The sequence below is a fragment of the Dermacentor albipictus genome, chromosome 7 (assembly GCF_038994185.2).
Source record: "Dermacentor albipictus isolate Rhodes 1998 colony chromosome 7, USDA_Dalb.pri_finalv2, whole genome shotgun sequence".
In the NCBI taxonomy this organism is placed as follows: domain Eukaryota; kingdom Metazoa; phylum Arthropoda; class Arachnida; order Ixodida; family Ixodidae; genus Dermacentor; species Dermacentor albipictus.
This window is the reverse complement of record NC_091827.1, coordinates 133,555,520-133,575,841: the sequence shown is the minus strand read 5'-3', so window position 1 is coordinate 133,575,841 and position 20,322 is coordinate 133,555,520. Positions and strand designations below refer to the sequence as shown.

The following is a 20,322-nucleotide window of genomic DNA, read 5'->3' as shown; positions in this document are numbered from 1 at the left end:
TTGTGTCATGGGACGACAGATATAATTATGCACCTCCTAGGAAAGAAAACTGATACTATAGTTGGAATGAATGCTATCACAATAAATTATTTATGGTGGTCTCAAAGATGAAAAATTTTTGTAGGGTTTAGAGGTTCAGGACTTTTAGTTGACGCAAAAAAAACAAATTGAGTAAGAAATGTCATTTCAGTATGCCTGACTTTCATTCTTTTTTCAATAAATGGGACCAATTTCTCTCAACATTTTATGAGGTGAAACTTTTTAAAAAAATATTTAACAGAGAGATTATCTGGAAACTTTGTATGACATATAGCAAGACAGTATACCTATGTGGTCATTTTAAAATTCCCCGATATTTTGCTGTTTTTATGAAAGTTTTCTGGCAATATATTACACCTGCATCTTAAGTGCAACAAAAAATATTGTGGTTTAATGCTTGCCAGGCACTGCCAGTCCATAATATTTAGATAAAACGAAGAACCCGTCAGTCACATGACATGCAGTATTGGATTCAACTGAATTGAATCGCTTGTTTAATAAAGCTGACAAGGGCTTGGGAAAGTTCGTAATTGATGGTCACACGAGTATAACACGGAAGGCAAGAACACAGAGACACACACATAAAGTAAATGCAACAGTGTGACGGAAAACTATTGAATGAGTTATTTGTAGGGTTCAATAGTAGTTTTCTATATAACTTGCTCTCATCACTTATGCCTCTAGTTAACTTTGTTTCCCTCTGACTAGAGACTGCTTGGCAATATGAATCAGTGCCATTATGATGTTTCGTTATGTTACAGTATGATTAACAGTTAGACAACCGCAATGGTCGCCTGTGCCAGCAACGATACGTTTCGAAGAATAAAGAGAAAATCAGACATCTACCCGTTCCTACAAAGGGAACCCGTATGGGATTACTTTGTAGCAATTGCTACGAACGGGTGGGTGTCTAATTTTCTCTTTATTCGTTGCTTCTCTCCACCTTGCATGTCAACTACGTCAACGATACGTTTCGTTTCAAGACAGGTTCATGTGCCACACAGTGTACTTATAAAAATAAAAGAAATACGAGAATCCCAAACGATCCCTATAATAATAATTGCTGAAACAAAAACACGCAGCTTAACTGTGCACATTTCTCAGGTGTTAATGCAATATGCCCGCGACGAACGAACATGCTCAGCATAGTGACTGCCGTTTTGAACAGTCACGTTAAGAATTGCAATTTATTTCTGCTTAGAACAGTCTGCAATGTTTCTTTTCTCATACTTCAAATTGAATACATTGGCCACACTTTCCGTAAAATGCACATGAAGGGGGGTGTATTGATAATGTTACTTATCAACTAAAACATGTTACGATCTCTTAGGTGTGTTGATAAGGGTAGAACAAGTGTAAGGTCCACCAAATTATTTGAATAATATTCGCGTTATCTGCTAAGAAAAGGCCACCAAATGGATAATCTGGCTTTTTTTGTTTTTCTACAACGCATAAAATATACAATCTGTTCAAGACGACGGCACTAAATGCAGCAGTAATGAAAACCGGAACACTTATTACGCACGACAAGGGCTTCATACCATGCACGATTGTCACAATGCTAATATGCGCCAGCAGCTGCCTAGTTATTAACAGCACGTAAACTGCATAACGCCGAAACATCGAAAGGTGCTTAAAGCTTTTCAAATCGCCCTAAAGATAACTTCTGCTGCTAAACTGTTTACAAAAGAGAAAAAAAAATCTCCAAACTACTGTCAAACGCAATGCCTTCAGTTTTAAACGTGTAAAGGCGCTTCCCGGATCAACTAATTTATTGTTCTCTAATTCTTTCGCCTAAGTTGCGAAGCTGCGAGTGACTGAGCTTATCGCAGGTTTCACGCTCCAAAAGCATTTGTGGTTGCATATATTTAGATTGGGTGAATCTAGATATTTCTTCAAGTCTGGTGTTTTGTTCGCGGTAACTTCCCAAAATTATTTAGATTGGTTGCCAGGAACCTTAAAAATACTGCTACCTTTAAACTATACGAAAACGGCAGCGCACACACTGCTGATGCATGCCCCGCAAACATGGCCTTTCATCCTAGTACGCTAGCAGTTATTCAACTGTGCGTGTCTGTTTGAAAATTCTTCATGCTAACACAATTTCGAGATATATACGTAAAGCGTGTCACGAGAATTTCACTGCACATGCGACGCAGCATTATTCGCGGCCGGATCGAGCGCCACAAAATGAGGTCTCGCACACAATCCGCTTAGTGGCAGCTCAGTATCAAGTTCAAACATGGTGTACTTCCTTTGTTGCGCACATCAATTATGACGCTAAAATCAACAAGTGTGCGCGATTGCTTGCCGTAAAACATTCCTTATAGTAAAAGTGAGAACAAGAGCGCGTTATGAAATCATGAGAATGATAAACCGATACTACGCCCGAGTCGCCTGCGCTACATGCAGCCTGTTCGCGCTACGAAATGCGCTTACTAATCATGAGCAATTGAGGCAAAACATCTTTGCTTAAGTGTAGTTGATGTGTCATGCCACAAAGAAGACACGCAGGCAAACACCGCACACCACTACAAACGTTTACGTGCCTGGCGCATTCTTTGAGAATTCAAATTGACGCGGACAGATGGCGCTCATTGCGCAGGAGCAGGAATATGGAAGAAAGTAAATGGGCTGGGAGAGTGTTCAGGTATCTGTACAGGAAAAACATTGATTCACAGTGCAGTAAAGAACTAGGAAACTTACCAGCAAGTGTATGCGGCCTGTAGGGTGGGCAACACAGCAACAAAGAAGGTCAAGCGGAAAGTCGTAGAGGCTGAAATAATCTCATGGGTGGCGGCAATGGAAAAGAAACCTGCCATGAGTAACTACTTAAGAGGAAAAAACGAAATCAGGAAAGAAACAATTTATGATAACTCAAAGGGAAACTCGTTGCTTTTCGAAGCGAGAGCGGGATGCCTTAGAACACGCACCTATAAAGCGAGATATAAGACGGAAAAAGCTAGGGAGACTATGGAGCATGTTTTATTAGAATGTGAAGACGTCTACCCAGTGGTCCATTTAGGCACCACTGGCCTCCTTGAAGCCCTTGGGTTCAGCGGGAGCAGTGGTAAAGCAAACATGTCCTTAATAGGCATTAGTAAGAGGCGATTGGAGGATTGGTGGAAGAAAAGTAGGGAAACGACAAAAGACGGAGACGTACAAAAGCACAGTTCGAATTTGGGTATCAGAAAATTTGGGTGGGGTAGTTCATAGTGTTTTTTTTCCTCTTTTTTATTGTTCAACCTAGGTAGGACATTAGGCAGTATAATAGCAAGACCTTGGTGGCGCAACCCACCACCCCGTTCCAAAGGGGACGCTCATAACATCCATCCATCCATCCATCCATCCATCCATCCATCTCCGCGCGCCAGGGTGCGCGCGCTCCGAGAAGTCTGTGCACCTTTTTCTTTTGTCTCTTTCTCTCTCTCTCTCTGCGCGTCATGCACGCCGGAACGGGTTGCTTTGCTTTTCCATTTTTCATCCTTTCTTCATGAACGAAGGAAACGCGCTGGCGGGCTGTATTCCAAATGTTGTGGGCTATCGTATGAGACTGGAACGCACACACGGATAAATGCGCTGTTTATAAGAGCCGTAACAGGGCCTTTCAGGCACTTGCATTATCGCCAGTGACGATGAGCAATACAGCACATTTGTATTATGTCTTCCTGCGTACCGCCAAATGTGATGCCCGCACGTATGTTAGCGCAAATTTTCAGTTCCGATGATAGGTCAAAGCAATAAGTACAGCAGTGAGGTACTCATATGCGTGGCCGCGCAGGCACACCGCCTGCGAAATACTGGGTGGGCTCAGAGAATTTGGAACATATTTTAGGTGAATGAGACACTGATGAGCTTATAGTGCAGGATATCAGTCAACGAAAAGCCACCCCATGTTAGTGATGCAGCCGAGATATGAAGACAATGTAAAAAGTATCTGAGAATCGGACGACACACAACGCGCACACCACATGCGCGACATCGGTTCATCGCACACTCACAAAGTCGGCGTTGTCAGCTACAAACATTACCAGTCTCTGTGTGCTGTTAGCTTGATGCCTGTTTGGAATCTACTTGTAGCTAAAGTTCGCGTTCATAACATCTATTATCACAATTCGATCGGCGTTTTGCTTTCTTTATTCTACAGCCGCAAAAGTCATGCTATAACAACTGTGAAAACTGTCTTGGGATTGCCGAGAGCAACTACGTAGACCATATCATGTGGTCAACAAATGCGGAGGCATACACTATGTGTATACTAAAGTCTACAAATAGGCTCTACAGCAATCTCAACAGTATACAAATTCAGTGGCTTATATCAAACGCAGCTCCGTATTATCCACCGGTACCTGCACTTCAGTTACAGCGTACAGCACAGACTAACGATTTTTGTTTTTGGCCAATCTATAGATGGCAAGGAAACCTGAAGCAATGAGAGTTTTACAGTATGGGCTGTTTTCTACATCATTTTACGCCTTACCACAATCGGTATACGGGCTGTTCGCAGGCGTTAACATGACCTTTGGTGACGTCCCACCCTATGGACTTCACCAGCGGTGATACAGGAAACCGTGGAAAATAATTCGAATTGCGAAGAAGTATACGGGGTGTTTCACCTAATTTGAGCCAGACTTTAACATATACAAATGCTACGTAGCTGGAGAGAACCAAGATAATATTTGTCATCGCTTGAAGATGCTCAGATTATTTTATTAGAATTCCCCCAATGAGATAATTGGTGCTAATTTATTTTTTAATTATTTAAATTAGATGAAAATTCTCAATGAGAAAATTGTAGAGCAACAGTAGAAACTCTCGATACAGCTTGCTCTTGCCCAACACGTGCTCCATAGAACTGTTTAACCGAGCGTGAGGAAACCCGCGATTACACGCAATGCGATTCGAGCGGCCGGTCGTGCAGCAATCAATATATATATATATATATATATATATATATATATATATATATATATATATATATATATATATATATATATATATATATATATATATATATATAGATATATATATAGATATATAGATATATGTTTGTGTGTGTGTGTGTGTGTGTACGTGAATGTGTGCATGTCCGAGTTCGTGAAGAACTACGTAGAGTATGAATAGACAGGAAATATAACCTTATCGACGCTCGTCTATAGACCGTCTATAGACTGCAAATACACAAAAAGAAATAGAAATCATCGATTTTCGTCTATAAGAAGTCTATAGACAAACACTAGACAAAAATAGAGACTGTATCGACTTTCGTCTATAGGTGTCTGTTGTGGGGAATTAGACAAAACAGAAACAAACTCCATGTCGACTTTTTTTCTATAGACCGCCTATAGAAAGTCTACAGACAAATAATAGACAAAAATAAATAAAGACTGTATCGACTTTCGTCTATAGTTGGTCTATAGAGGGGAAGTAGACAAAATAGAAACAGGTACTTTATCGACTTTTTTCGATAGACCGTCTATAGACTGCGAGTAGACAAAAAGAAATAGGCACTTTACCGGCTTTCATCTAAGACAGTCTATAGACTTTGTATCAACAAAAGTCCAAATTTATAGAAAGGCAAGGTCGTCTATAAAATGTCTATAGGCTTTCTATAGAGAGCCTAAAGTCGTTTTTGTAAGGGTAGGGATGGTAGGATGTTTTTTCCACCCCATCAGAAGCTCAACCCCGCTCAGGCAGTCACATTAAGAATGATTCAAACTAAACGGTATCCCACACCTTTTGTGCTTAACAAAATTGGCCAGGATTTTCCCGCGAAATGTAAAAGTTGTGGACACACTCCGTGTCTATTTAATCATATGTTCTGGTTGTGCCCCAACCAAATGAGCTCAGGCAGTCACATTAAGAATGATTCAAACTAAATCTTATTCCACACCTTTGGAGCTTAGCAACATTGACCAGGATTTTCCCACGAAATGCAAAAGTTGTGGACATACTCCATGTCTATTTGATCATATGTTCTGGCTGTGCCCCAACAAAAGGGCTTCGGATCTTAACAGTGCGGCGCATATCCAGCGAAGTCCTCCAAGATCAACTCCTGGCCGTCCGGAGAGCTCACGACACCGGGAAAGCCTTTGACCTATCGGTGCCTACGTAGGCGGAGCCACCGACTTAGCCTGGGGGCTTTTACCTTCGGGCCCTAGTTTCTCTGAACCAAAACAAGGTTCTTGCCATGCCATGCCCAGTGTAGGTGGGGTGATGAAATTAGGAAATTTGCAGGCGCAATTTAGAATCAGTTGGCGCAGGACAGTGGTAATTGGAGATTGCAGGGAGGGGCCTGCAGTGAACCTAAATAAGGTCATCATGATGATGGTGAAGTACGCTTACCGCCACCAACTTGTTGGTGCACAAGCATCCAGTGCCATATTTTGTCGAAGAGCCGCCAGGTGCTGAGAGACATCTGCCCAAAGCCCGTACCATGGAGGTTCATTTGAAGAGCTATTCTAGGAAATTCTATGGCACAAGGTATTCTTAGAATTTTCACGATACGCGACCGGCACACTCGATATCGGGGGACCTGCATCGTATCGTAGGCCTGAAGGGAACAACTGGGTCAGTTCACTGCCTGCACTACTTTCAATACGAAAATTCTGCGACTATGCCGTGCCTTAAGAAACTGTTCAGTGACGAGGAAAGTAGACTTCAGAATGCTGCGAGGAAGTGTATACAAAACGCAGCCCTTAGGTAGGCACTGCCAGAACGCGGGCAATCGCTTCCGTGGACAAGGTACGCGGGGAAGACGCAAGCAACGAGAGGATTGCATCTGCAACAACAGTGAGAAGCTTCTGAAGAGGACGCGTTGGAACATAGGCATGGGCGTCGGTAGGCAAATTATTCTAAAAACAAGAGCACTACAACAAGACTTTTCTTTAATTTACCAAACAGAATATTGGTGGTAAAAGCGAGTTTACCAGGGGGATCATCAAAGTGTGCGTGATAGCCATTGGTGTTGCTTAACTCTTAAAATGCGGCAGTCTTGGTTTCAAGGTTAGAGTGTAAGAAAAGTCCTTAGACGCTTCGTAAGTAATGATTCTCAGCACCACATGACAATTTCCTCGCGGGGAGTTTCTGGCCAAACTTTTCTTTGTAGACTAAGCCTCACGTGCGAGCTGCTCGTTCGACGCGGGCATGCACAACAGCGTGGCACGCGCACATGGCCTCTCGCCAGCCTCGCTGTTTCGGCGCACAGCAGCGGGCGTTTGAAGGCCCCGGCAGATAGCTGGCAGTGCGTCAACTTGGCTGCCTTGCTTTGCGCACTGCGCGTCTCTGGGGGCCGCATCGATGCCATCACAGCGCCACGACGGCGTGAACGCGATTAGAGTGCCTGCATAATTTCCATCTCAATAAAAAACTACTCACACCAACTTCTTTTCGTTTTCTTGACTTACATGTTGGCTTTACATGCGCCTCAACAATCACCGAGGGAAGCACACTGCAAGTAAATCTGGATTCTCGGACGCACACGTCGCGGCTCCCATTCTTGAATCGACATTAAGCCTTCCAAGCTCTTAACAGACGTAGTTCCATAGTCTACTCCTACTACAAGCGCTGTTTTTCGTACCTAAGATCCGACAAACACTAATTAGAACGCATTGGTTAATTAAAGAAGACGGCGCCTGGCCATTCTGTCACAGCCCTTCTGTCTGTCTTACCTTTTTATCCGCCGCCGCCAGGCGACATGTTCGAGGATGAATGAGCGCAGCTGATTTCGCCGAACAGCGAACAGACCCCGAACTGACGTGTCATTGAGCATTTGGAGGGCGAGAGCAGTTCTGTCCTCCATTTGTTGAGATGGCAGAAAGGGGTGGTAGCGCCCGAATACGGCGCCATCTAGGCATTGGTGATGTTTCGCATATAGTTTTGTAGACACATAGTTGCATTCATAGATACACGCACACATCTTGCATACATAGTTTTGTAACTTTTGCATGTAGTTTGTAGGAGAAAGAGCAGAACAATTGATTCCCGCACAACAACCTTATCACGTAGCACTCAAAACAACCCAACGATGTTGCAAACAAAGTCTGAAAGCGACAGTGTGAGCAACCATAATATCCCCTATCGTAGACTGTGACAGTATAAGAAGTTCACAACAACGCCTCTCTCTTCGAAAGATCAATATTTAACCTATGTAAGCGCACTGTCACCTGATATTTTTATTTATGCAGTACGGCCTGCTGTCCTTTGCCGTACAACGCAGAACTGATTAAAAGCGAAATAATAACCAACACAAGGTACATGTGTGATTTGGGATAGCAGAGAGTAAGAAATAATTCACGCTCAAGCACTCAAGCAGAACCAATTCTAGGCAAAATGGTTGCTGCTGTTATTGTTGAGTTTATTTAAGACAATATGTGTATTGCATTATGGGGACATGGCTAAAGGTACTACAAGTGCTTGGGGCACTTGTTGCAGCTGCTAAATTTCTGTAAAAATGCTTTGGAAGAGTAAGATGCGCCGCGCAGACAAGGACGAGAGGTCAATGGACACAGACTAGTGCTTTCTTTTGATATTAGATAAAATTGTTGCATCTTGTTGAAGCATGTTAAACTCCTCGGTAATGCCGCGTAAGTAATAAAGCGCATGTGCAGTCAAACACACATCCAAAGTGAAATAAAGAAACAAGAAGAAAAGACTGGCACACAAGAGTGTAAATAAATTTCAACACATAACCAACCATGTGGAAAAAGCGTAAAGAGAGGTGATGCGGCAATCAAAACAAATTGCTCAATACGATGATTAACAACTGGATACTGGCAAGCGCGATTCCAAGACGGGACAGAAGATAAACACACAAGAACAGGACAAACGCTAACTCGCAACTAAATTTTATTCTTAAGAATTCGCATACTTAAGTACGCAACAGTCCAGGATCGCACAAGCGCACTGCCCATCAAGCCAACCAATGCATCATCTCAAGAAGCGCTTAGATAACAGCAGAATTTCTAAAAACTGCTTTTCTTTGCTACGCAAAACTACCGAGGTATCGCTAATACAGACACTTTTTTCTCTCTAATAAGATGTGCCTTATTACTCTGGCCAAAGCATTGCCACTGCGGCCTAGAATTCGAATACCGGAAATAATTGGCTCGCAGGTCAACACTCTTCAACGATCGGGCGCGAGAACATGAGCGCCAACAGAGCTTCTTTTCATTTATCTACGCACCCTGTAAGCCAATCCTTGTCGGTATAACTTCAGGCAAATCGCAAAAAAGCAAAACAAAAGACAAGAGAACGAAACGAAGACACAGGGCTTCCTTCTCTTGTCAGGGTTTTTTTTTCGGGCTTTGCCTCAAGTTATGCGGTACCAACTAGACCACCGGTCTGTTCTCTTTTCGGTATTCTAGTTCTAGGATGGAGTGGCAATGTTTGGCCAGAGAAATTATCAAGGCATATCAGAGAGAAAAAAAAGTGTCTGTATTAGCGATACCTCGGTAGTTTGCCGTAGCAAAGACAAGCCGTATTTCAAAATTATGCTGTAACCTGTGCGCTTCTTGAATCATGCGTTGGTTGGCTTGATTGGCAGTGCGCTTGCACGATCCTGGCCTTCTGTGTACTTAAGTAGGCGAAGTTTTCAAAATGAAATTTAGTGGCGAGTTAGCGCTTGTTCGTTTTTTTCATTATTCATATGACATGAAGAGATCACGCATAATTTAAGGCGACGACTACTGCTTAGCTTTTGAATGGTTTTAACTTACCACATACAGGGTTCAAGATAGCATATCAAATAACCTTTTCACACAAGCACCAGGAATTGTCATGCAACCTTTTCACAGTTATGCTACGACGTAAGAAATACATGGTGCATATAATATACAAGGTAAATGTCTCCATAGTTATGTAGAAAAAGTCTCAAAAATACAAGCAATACTGTCGCCTAATAACAGTCTCTAGTCAGCGGGTGGTACATACATCGTGCAAATGCATTATCCTATATAGTCTTAACAGAACAGTCAACATAACATAACCCAGAAACACATACATACATACATACATACATACATACATACATACATACATACATACATACATACATACACACACACACACACACACATACATACATACATACATACATACATACATACATACATACATACATACATACATACATACATACATACATACATACATACATACATACATACATACATACATACATACATACATACATACATACATACATACATACATACATACATACATACATACATACATACATACATACAGTGACATTAAAATGAACGGAACAATAAATGCGTTAATAACGACCAACAATGGCGATGCCTTCAAAAAAAGTATTTGGCGCCCTAGAAGCGCTCTTCTGAAAGGTAAAAAAACAGATTCTCAAACAAGAAGTCTGTTGTACTGTCACCGTACCATCAGAGTGGCACATAACGTGAAGAAGGTAGCTTCAATGTATGACGTGCATGTGGATTCCTCTGCGCCACGTAAGTGGTCAAAGATTAGTAGGTGCGTAACGAAAAAGAAGATGAGGGGCCATTTTACTCTGTAGAGGTGTAACCAGCTGAGCTGTAGCACATGCCAAAGGATTAGACAATTGTACATGTATTTATTTTAATCATTTTGGTAATGGCAGTGACGATATATTTGCGGTTACTGTGATACACGCTGATTGGTACGGTTAAAACTTAGACAGATTCTGGGCCAAATTTAAATCCATGCATGACCGTTGTTCAGTAGTTTAGTGACTTGTTTTGGCGTACCACTTCAAGCCGAACTATTTAAGCACAAACTAAGTGAACCATTCCATTTGTTGTCTGGTTTTGAAATGTCCACATTAATGTCTTCGACGACGATCACAGGGGTAGTGGTACGACTAACCCACGCAAAGTGCGTGATCTTGAACTTCTCGGTATTGTTACGGGGAGTATTCACTCAACAGTAAACGGCTAGCACTTGGCTAGTCAAGACTGCACGGTGCACACAAGTATTAGCAGCTCCTTCAGTACGACAGGACAGAGTCTGACCCAGCCCCACGACAACGTCTTCGTCTTTGCCACTGTTCGTGACATTATCCCCGGCTGTTGAAGCACCGTCCCGGTGCTGGTTGTGGTCAAAATGTTTTAACACAGTTAACGCTTGAGGCGGGAAACAAGCACGATGTCACTTCGTGGTGTGGTCGTCGATGAAGTGGATGCCATGGGAGTTATCTCATTGGTGACAGTAGTCACCTGGCGCCGCACGTGGTAGGGCCCGACGTAGCGCGACATTAACTTAATTAATTAAGAACGACAGAGCCCGGTGGAAAAGCGGAAGCCCAGTGTCGGCGATCGTAAATTGATTTTTGTGCCGTCTGCGATGACGAGAGCCGAGCGCGGGCTACTGTGCTCGCGACGAGCTCGCACGTGATGGCATCTTGCGCATAGGAAGACGTGGGCGCCGGATCAGAACGAAGCAAAGTGCCAAAGGGTAATAAGGGATGGCGGTCAAAAAGAAGGGTGAGTAGCCGGCAGCGTCAGGACGCGATGAGTTGAATGCAAATGTGAAGAACGGGTGGGCAAAATACCAATCATAGTGATCGTCAGAACCGTACATAGAAAGCATTTCGCTCAGCGTATGGTTTAGGCGTTCGATGTGTCCATCGCTTTGAGGGTGATATGAGCTGGTAAAGTTGTGATGAGTGGCACATAATCGAAGTAGATCGTCCACCATACGAGACTGGAAGTATTGACCACGATCTGTGAGCAGGTGGCGTGGAGCATCATGTTGGAGGATCGCGGCGCACAGTAGGAAACGTTCGTGCGCAGCTGGGTGGCAACGCTGTTGCCATTATACAGAAAAACTGGGTTGGTGGCAACAGCTGCATGTGGCCTCCACAAACAAAATACATAAAAAGCTTGTCAAAAGCTGGGGTCATGCCTGCAAATGACTGGAGAAGTCACCTTGTGAAGTGGTTGAGGCATTTGGTAATATTTATTATTTTGTCCATTTTATATATGCAGGCTGCAGCCGTATTGCAATGATTGTGTGCTATTCGAACATGCCTTTTCTTGTGTACTTTATTCACATGTAAATTAACTATTCTGCATGCAGCTTGCACTATTTGACATAAAAATTGTAACAGCGCAAACACATGCAACCACAAAGTACCAAGGACGAGACACAAGCGCTGCTTGTGTCTCATAGATTGGGAAAGACGAAGATTCTCGGTGAGAGTGCAGACGCGACGGCGCGGGTCAGTTTCGAAGCGTTTCACATGCGGAAATATGGCAGCAAGTGCGTAAGCACCCCCTCTGTATCGCTTTTTGCTGCAGAGCTTCAGTTTGTGGAAGCGACCGTTTACTGATTGATTGCATCTTGGTATCCATTACTTTTTTCTACTTTTTTATTTTTCCTAGTTTTCTTAGTTTTCTTGTTTTCTTGCGCCTGATTCCGATGTCTGCCGGCACGTTCATTCATCGATGCGCAATGTCATTTTCCCCGATTGTATCACTCCCTCCCCCCTTCACTTCTGCCTTTCCCCTTATACAAGGTATCCGTATTCCGTCAATAAAATTTAGTTGAGAGTCAGCGCTTGTGTCTCGTCCTTGGTACTTTGTGGTTGCATGTGTTTGCGCTGTTACAATTTTTACGTCAAGTATGCACCAACTCGCCCAGAAAGAAGTTTTAATGAAGCTTGCACTATGTTGCATTCTATTCTGAAGCCCCACTTGTTCATGATAGAACCTTTAGGTTATACCAAAGCTTCAGATCTAGCGAGTGAAAAGTGAATGTTGAGCTTGCAAATTAAAAGTCTGCCACTTTGTCTTCAGGGAGAACATGATGTTTTTAAGTGTCTTGTACATACTTGTTCAGATAATTTCAATAGAAAGTCTTAAAACATACTAAGGTAAGTCTAACTTAAAACTATTCCAATCTGTTTTTATTCCAAATTGACCATTAGCCCTCTGTGATAGGTCAAAAGGGCTCGGGATCTGCCCATTATGGTGTGGCGCCCACCCGTATGGGCTGAATCCTAACCATTCTGACCTATCACAGAGGGCTAATGACCAATTTGGAATAAAAACATAGTGGAATAGTTTTAGGTTGTAGGGCCTTTTATGTAGACAACTGTACAAGTGAGTGCCCAGACTGCCCACGTGGTTGTACTGCAATTAACCATAGCAGACTAAACGTTTCTGTTGCTGAATTTTCTTATCAAAAGAATAGGAGCATCCTTATTCACATAGAAAATGTTACTTCTGACGTCTTTGCACCATATGGAAAATGAATTAAGCAAGAGAGGGCATAGGTTAAATTATAGTGATTTGAAGTGTAGAAATAGTGCAGTAAAGGGTTATGAAAATGAACAAAAAGGTAACTGCTTCTTGTAAGAAGTAACCTTTCTGAATACACATGCAGTTTGAATACGTTTGAAGTTCCAGTGATGTCCTGTATTTTTAACGCCAGTGCAGAATAGTAATGCCAATTTCAGCCAATTACGATGAAGCTGTACGGGGCCTCAGAAAAGCTGAAGACAACTCAGACATCGCAAGTGCAAGTGAACGTGGCAGAGGAAAAAGGAAAAAGAAAAGAAGGCATTACAGGGATGAAGACGAGATTGCATTCCCGCAGCCACCACAGTCTGTGCAAAAACGTATGCATTATTTTCAGCCATCTGTAAAGAGGTGACAAAGATGTCATGGTCTCCATATTGGAGGGTTACTAGATTTGTGAAATTCTGTCTACCAGTCTGCTATGCATGACCGTCATCAGCGGTCCCCTATATTGCCAGTGGAGGTATAGCCAGGGGGTGGCACACTAGGCACGTGTCCCCCTCCCTTTCTCTAATCAACTGTTACACCTAGCGTGCTCATGGAATTTTGTCGTGTTGTCATGCAGGAGCAACACATGGTATTACAGAAATATCTGCAAGGATGGAACCGTCAAGTGTTTTGACTGTTTCACAGCACTCGGCATATAATGGTATGGTTTCTTGCATGCATTTAGGGTACATAAATGAAGTTCCCAATTTCATAATGCAGTTTGAACATCTCGATGCTTAACTCAAAAGAAGCTGCTAATTGCATTGCCGCAAGTTTTGGTAACTGCAACTAAATCTGGTAATTTTTGCATCACTTATTTTGCTATGCAGGTGTAATGTGTTATGTGCAGGCCATCGAACCACAATTTGGTTTTACTTGTTGCTTGAAAGAGTTGTGGCATGTCATTTCCTCATTTGCTGCATGTTTGTATTTGTTCTTGTGTAACATTTGCATTCACAATTGTCATCACAGAGAGCTTGTATCACAGCATGTAGCAAGTTTAACATCGCTGGCTGCAGGGATGTCAAGCCCACTAACGTTTATGTAGCTGTCTGTGCACCAAATGGGTCTAAATATTGAACCTGAAACTTTAGTATTACAAAATGTATTTATACTATTAACAAAACCGCTGTTGTGATTGCAACGAGCAGAATTCTTTCAAAGTTATACCTCATGTTCTTGTGAAGAATGAACGCATAGTACTGCAAAGCGGTCTGCAAAGGAGCCACTGCACTTGTGGAACTTTCCACAGCACTCTGCATGTAATGGTAAGACCACTAGGTTGCGTTGGCATAGCTTGTGTTTCAGCACCCTTCCCACCACTTGAGCATGACGGAATTATTGTTCACTATAGTCTGCAGAAAGTGAACTGCCTTAAGGCGTTTTTAAGCTTGGTATTTTCTACTGCTGAAAGCAACATTTGCCCGGCCGACTATCGCCCTGACTTACCGAACCCCTGGTAGATGTTCTATTTGAAGAGCAAGGAATCATGTCATTCTTAAAATGCTTTAAAGAAAAGAGTGCTACTACACCAGATGGTTTACCCACGATCCTGCTCGCTTCTTGTGCTTTTTTTTTTGTCAAAGTAGCTGGAGATTTTCTTCACCAAGTCATTACAGGACTGATCTTTAACTGATGAATAAAAACTTGCAAACGTTGTGCCTCTACTTAAATCACGGCATTTAAATATTGTTTCAAATTATTGACCAGCGTCTTTGACCAGCGTGACATGTATAGTCTTAGAGCACAAGTTTTATACCAATATGAGTCATCTTAGGGCATGCTCATTGTTAAATACCCATCAGCATGGTTTTCGCAGCGGTTACTCGTGTGTCACCCAGCTTAAAGAATTCAAGTAAAACTCTTGCTTGGGCTAGTTGGTTCATGCTTGAATTAGTAAAGGCAAGGCGCAGAAGAACAGAACTCAAGAAGAACACACATGAAAGGACCGGCGCAGGTCCTGTAGTGTGTGTTCTTCTTGAGTCCTGTTCTGCGCGTTGCCTTTACTAATTATAGAATTCGTTCATCACTTAACGAGCGCAAGGAATATAGGACATCCTGTTAACTGTACATTTCTTGACTTCTGAAAAGCACTTCAAGTTGTGTCACGTTCGTTATTATTAGAAACATTATCTTAGCACAACATAAATGAGAACGTGTCTGTAAGGTGTCTGTTTACATATTTTCAGATGCCAACAAAGACTCCAAGGACAACATAGGAGAAATTACTTGTATGTACTAATTGAATGAAAGAAATGATAAATAATGACAATGAAGGTGGATTAAAAAACAAGTCGTCGCAATACGCATGCGATGCTCTAGCCAATTCAGCTACCGCGGTGCCGTTTCCCCATCCACTTTCTTCAGTATTTGTTTTACTACTACAAGTAACCTTGGGAGTGTTAGCAAGTACTACCACTCGCAAACATTCCGGCTGATTGGAACATCCTTTCTGCCGCAGGCGTCACGAGTCACCCTCAATTGGTCAGTAAAAACATGCATGCTACCTGAAAGCATCGATGTTGCCGGATTCCCGACCCTCGTCGAGGGTCTCGAATCCGGCTACATTGATGCGTTCAGGTGGCATGGAGTGTCTCGAATATGGCAACATTGACGCTTTCAGGTAGCACGCGTGGGTTTATTGACCAGTTGCCTTCACCTAAAGAGATCACGTACTCGTGACGCCTGAGCAGAAAGGATGTTCCACATGAGCTGACAAGGTTTGTGAGTGGCGGCGCTGGCTAACACATCCAAGGTTACCCAAGAAAGTGGATGGTGAAACGGCACTGCGGTAGCTCCATTGGTTAGAGCATCGCACGCATAATCCGAAACATTCTGCTGCGACATGGTGCCCCAGAAGTCCTCATCACCTACAGAGGAACAGCGTTTACAGCAGAGCTCAACCAAGCCATTCTGCAGTACAGCCATACAAGCCACAGGAGGACAACTGCCTATCACCCGCAGACGAATGGTGTCACGGAGCGCCTGAACAAGACCCTCGCCGATATGCTAGCAATGTACGTCGACGTCGAGCACAAGACGTGCGACGCGGTCCTGCCGTACGTAACCTTTGCTTACAACACGGCGGTGCAAGAAACAACACAGATCACGCCATTTAAACAGGTTTACGGCAGGAACCCGATGACGACGCTTGACGCCATGCTGCCGCACGTTGCCGACGAAGATAATCTTGACGTCGCGACCTTTCTCCAGCGCGCCGAAGACGCCCGACAACTCGCCCGCCTACAGATCAAGAACCAGCAGACGACCGACAGCCGACACTACAACCTCCGACAACGCTTCGTCGTGTACCCGCCCGGTGACCGTGTTTGGGTTTGGACCCCTATGCGCCGACGAGGACTGCGCGAGAAGCTTTTGCGTCGCAATTTCAGACCGTAGAAGTTCATCCGACGTATTGGCGCGCTGGACAATGAGGTCGTGCCAGACGGCATTTCGCATTCACAGAGGCGCCACTCGCGACCCGAAATTGTCCACGTTGTGCGACTCAAGCCGTACTACCAGCGTTGATGACCTTTGGGACGTCGCGTACTGAACTTTGGACTTTGTTTCTTTTCGTTGTTTTGGTACTTATGTTTATTAATGGTATCTTCGACTGGTCGCCTGTATGCCCCGAAGCAGAGTCGGGTTGATCGGTCGTTTCCCAAGCTCAAAGGTAGGGGACAAGCGCGCAAGCCGAACGTGCGACTCGCTCTCGGAGGAGGAAATTGCTGATGCGAAGCCACGTGACTACTGCCAACGTCCGATGTTTGGCCTATCCGAAGCTCCCGGCGCTGCCGGAAAAACCAGCGGACGTGCCGGCGGGACGAACGTTCGTCAACACGCCAGCATGCAGTGGCCTAGGTTGCCAAGGTTACGGTGGGCCGTCGCCAACAGCAGCGACGCGGCGCTGCGATGACGTTTCAATCTCGATGACTGCTCCGACGACAAGGCTCGGAGCGCCTCAGAGCGCTCCAAGATAGAGGAGAGCAATCGAGAAGAACCAGCCGAACGCAGGGCACGCACCAGCTTTCAACCAGCCGAAGACAACGCCGCTCGCGAGAGCGCTCCAGAGCGCTCAGAAACGACCAGCCGAAGATAGCATTAGTGTCGTTTTGTCTTTCGCTCTCTTATATTTATAGCATCGCGACGATGCTTTTTAAGAGGGGGGCATTGACACGTGTACTTATCTTTATCGGGAGACCACGTTTCGCCTCCTAACAAACGTAATCGCACAGCGCGGGACGCGCCTGCATGTATCCGAAGTTTCTGGAAAGTTATCGATGCTTCTATCCGGCTGTCTGTTGTTACTGAACGTTGTGTTATCTGATTACATCGCGTGACGCGAATGGTGTAGAACTTTGTGGAAGGCACGCGGGTCCGAGCGATTAGTCTGGAACATTCGACGACGGCTGTATAAAAGCGGACGCGCTTGACCCGGTGATCAGATTTTCGACAATCGCCGACCGTGTTCGCCGCTATCCTTGTGCTATAAGCGCACCCTGTTTTTGTGGGCACAGGTTCGCCCAATAAAAGTTAGTTTTCTCTTTCACAGTATTTGCTACTGTGTTTACCAAAGTCACCACCACGTGACAATATGAAACTGACATTCCAGTGCACGTTTTAGAGGGATAGTGGTGCAGAGCAAAACATAACACGGACACTAGGAGGCACATAAAATATACAACACACAGCGCTACTAGCAACATTGATTATTCTCACAACCAGACTGCTTCTAAACCATCAGCATCAAGCAGACATAGATCACGTGGAAGCACTGAGACATGCGCGATGAAAGTCACGCTATTGAAATTGTCATTGCTTACGCAGGAAAGCTAACTCCTTGGGAAATAACGCTATTGATGGCTTGTTAATGCAAAATCCAAAAAGTATGTCGATATGCTCTGCTTCAACAATCAATAGGGTGATCTCTTGTTTATATCGAGCAACAATGATGGCGAAAACAAGATTATTGTTGGCCGGATTGATTGCTGAGGCCGGGCATATCGACGTACCTAGTGAATTTTGCATTAGCAAGCCATCAATAGCGTTTTTTCCCAAGGATTTTGACTTCCTGCATAAGCGGTGACAATTTGTTTTGGTAATTTATCCTGCGTCGTGATTATGGTTCGATAGTGCGCCTTTCATAGTGCATGTCTCAGTGTTTCCACGTGAGCAATGTCTCCTTGCCAGAAATGGCATATAAGCGATCTGGTTTTGAGAATAAGTTGTTGCTAGTAGCACTGAGTGTTACCTTTTTATGGGCCTCCTAGTGCCCATGTTACATTTAGCGCTGCATCAAAAGTATTCCTGATGATTCACCAACAAGCCCCCCCCCCCTCCCCCAATCTCTACCCATGTTTTACAGATGCAGCAATTCCATGGTCTTGGTGGCAGCAGCATAGGACCCGCAACACGGCGCATTTTAGGAATTTTACTAAGCCAAGAAGTGGCTGAGCAGTACAGTTAGCTTGGCAAAAAAGAAAAGTTTTTCTGCACTGCAAGTGGCTGAAACAATAACAAGGAAGGCATTGGCTGCCTGATTGTTTCTTTTGTCTTAAAAAGAAACTTGGTAGAATAATTTCCTTTCTCGCTATAAAAAGTTAGACTTGTACGGGTTTACAAACTTCGTAAATGTCAAGCTGAGGAGTCTTAAACCAGCTGAACCATGTACTATTGTACTTGGGCAAGCTAAGGTGGCTAATATGTAATTTCCTGTTGTTTCTGGATACTGTTAATGTTTTGCTTTGAGCTTGTATATAGACAATGTTGCATAAGTAATTTCCAATGCATCTTTGAGGGGCTGTAAGACAAAATTTTCCTACATCAAAAAGAAGCGATGTCGAGAGTGTAATGAAGGTGTGGCTGCGCCACTCTGACGAAAAACTGCGAAAACAGCTGGCCAAGGCTGCCACATATGAAGGTGAGTTTTGTTTTCAGACTATCGTGAAAAATACTCAGAACATTATTATCCTACATGAATACTTAACATTTCAAGCCGAATGTTTTCGTGCTTATGGGTTTGATCCCCATATGACAATTTGGATGCTGTCTGGCAGCCAACATAGCTGCATGGGCTGCCTCTTTGAGAAGTTTCCTTTTACTGTACTCGCAATATTTATATTCTTGCAGAACCATTGTCGTTGTCAGTGCTCATCACCACAGTATATTATTTTCTTCTAGGCTCACTGGATGTGCTCTCAGATTTCTCGGATTAAATGCCTCAAAGTTCAAGTACAGAGCCCAATTTCAAGAGGATTTAATTTGTTCAAGAATTATTGCTGGCCTTGGCAAGGGCCAGCAGAGTCATTCATAATATTCTAGTCAGGAAACTGCATATCGTTGAAGAAATGTTGACTTTGGCAAGTGCCACCACAGTCTTTCATAATAAACTCTAGCCATTGGGAAACTGGTTATATTTGTTTGCTTTAGCAGGTGCCATGACCATTACGCGTATGCATTGCCTGCTACAGATTCTTTTTATAACCAGGTAGATTCATTCTCGTTGGTACAGAAAAATTACATTTCCTTGCAGCCGGAATTTCATCCATGATTCAAAAGGCAGACTTCACATTACCTGGACATGGTGCTCATGGTGCCTTCAATATTGATTTACGTGCGATAGATGAAGTAGCCGATTCAATTTACAACCCCACGTCAGGCAAATAAGCACCACCAAACCTTACTGTGCATATGTGTTGAAAACTAGCTGATCATGGCAAGAGCTTGTGCTACTTTTGTCACCTAATGCCCAGTCAGCATTGGCTGTTTAATATATGTAAATTAGCCTTGTATATATATTAACCAGCAAGCCGAGGCTACCAAAGCATTCTATTAATTAACGATCGACTTCTAAACGCAGCGATATATGCGACCCATAAGCATGCCTTAGTGTTATGTTCTGTTAAACGCTAAACAAGGTTATTGCATGCAAAAATTCAGCATTCAAGGAAGCCTACAGTGCACACCAATAAGTCCTCAAAACATCCTAGAAAAACCC

The 20,322-nt window shown here is 43.5% G+C and overlaps 1 long non-coding RNA gene across 1 annotated transcript in view; it reads left to right on the top strand.

The window, feature by feature from the left end:
- Positions 1-19,682, top strand: part of LOC135911523 (uncharacterized) — a 61,349-nt gene extending 41,667 nt beyond the window's left edge. The window contains exons 3-5 of the long non-coding RNA XR_010567373.2: positions 13,903-13,986; positions 18,691-19,245; positions 19,506-19,682. This is a non-coding gene — a long non-coding RNA (uncharacterized lncRNA). The remainder of the gene's footprint in view (positions 1-13,902; positions 13,987-18,690; positions 19,246-19,505) is intronic.
- Positions 19,683-20,322: the final 640 nt, after the last annotated feature.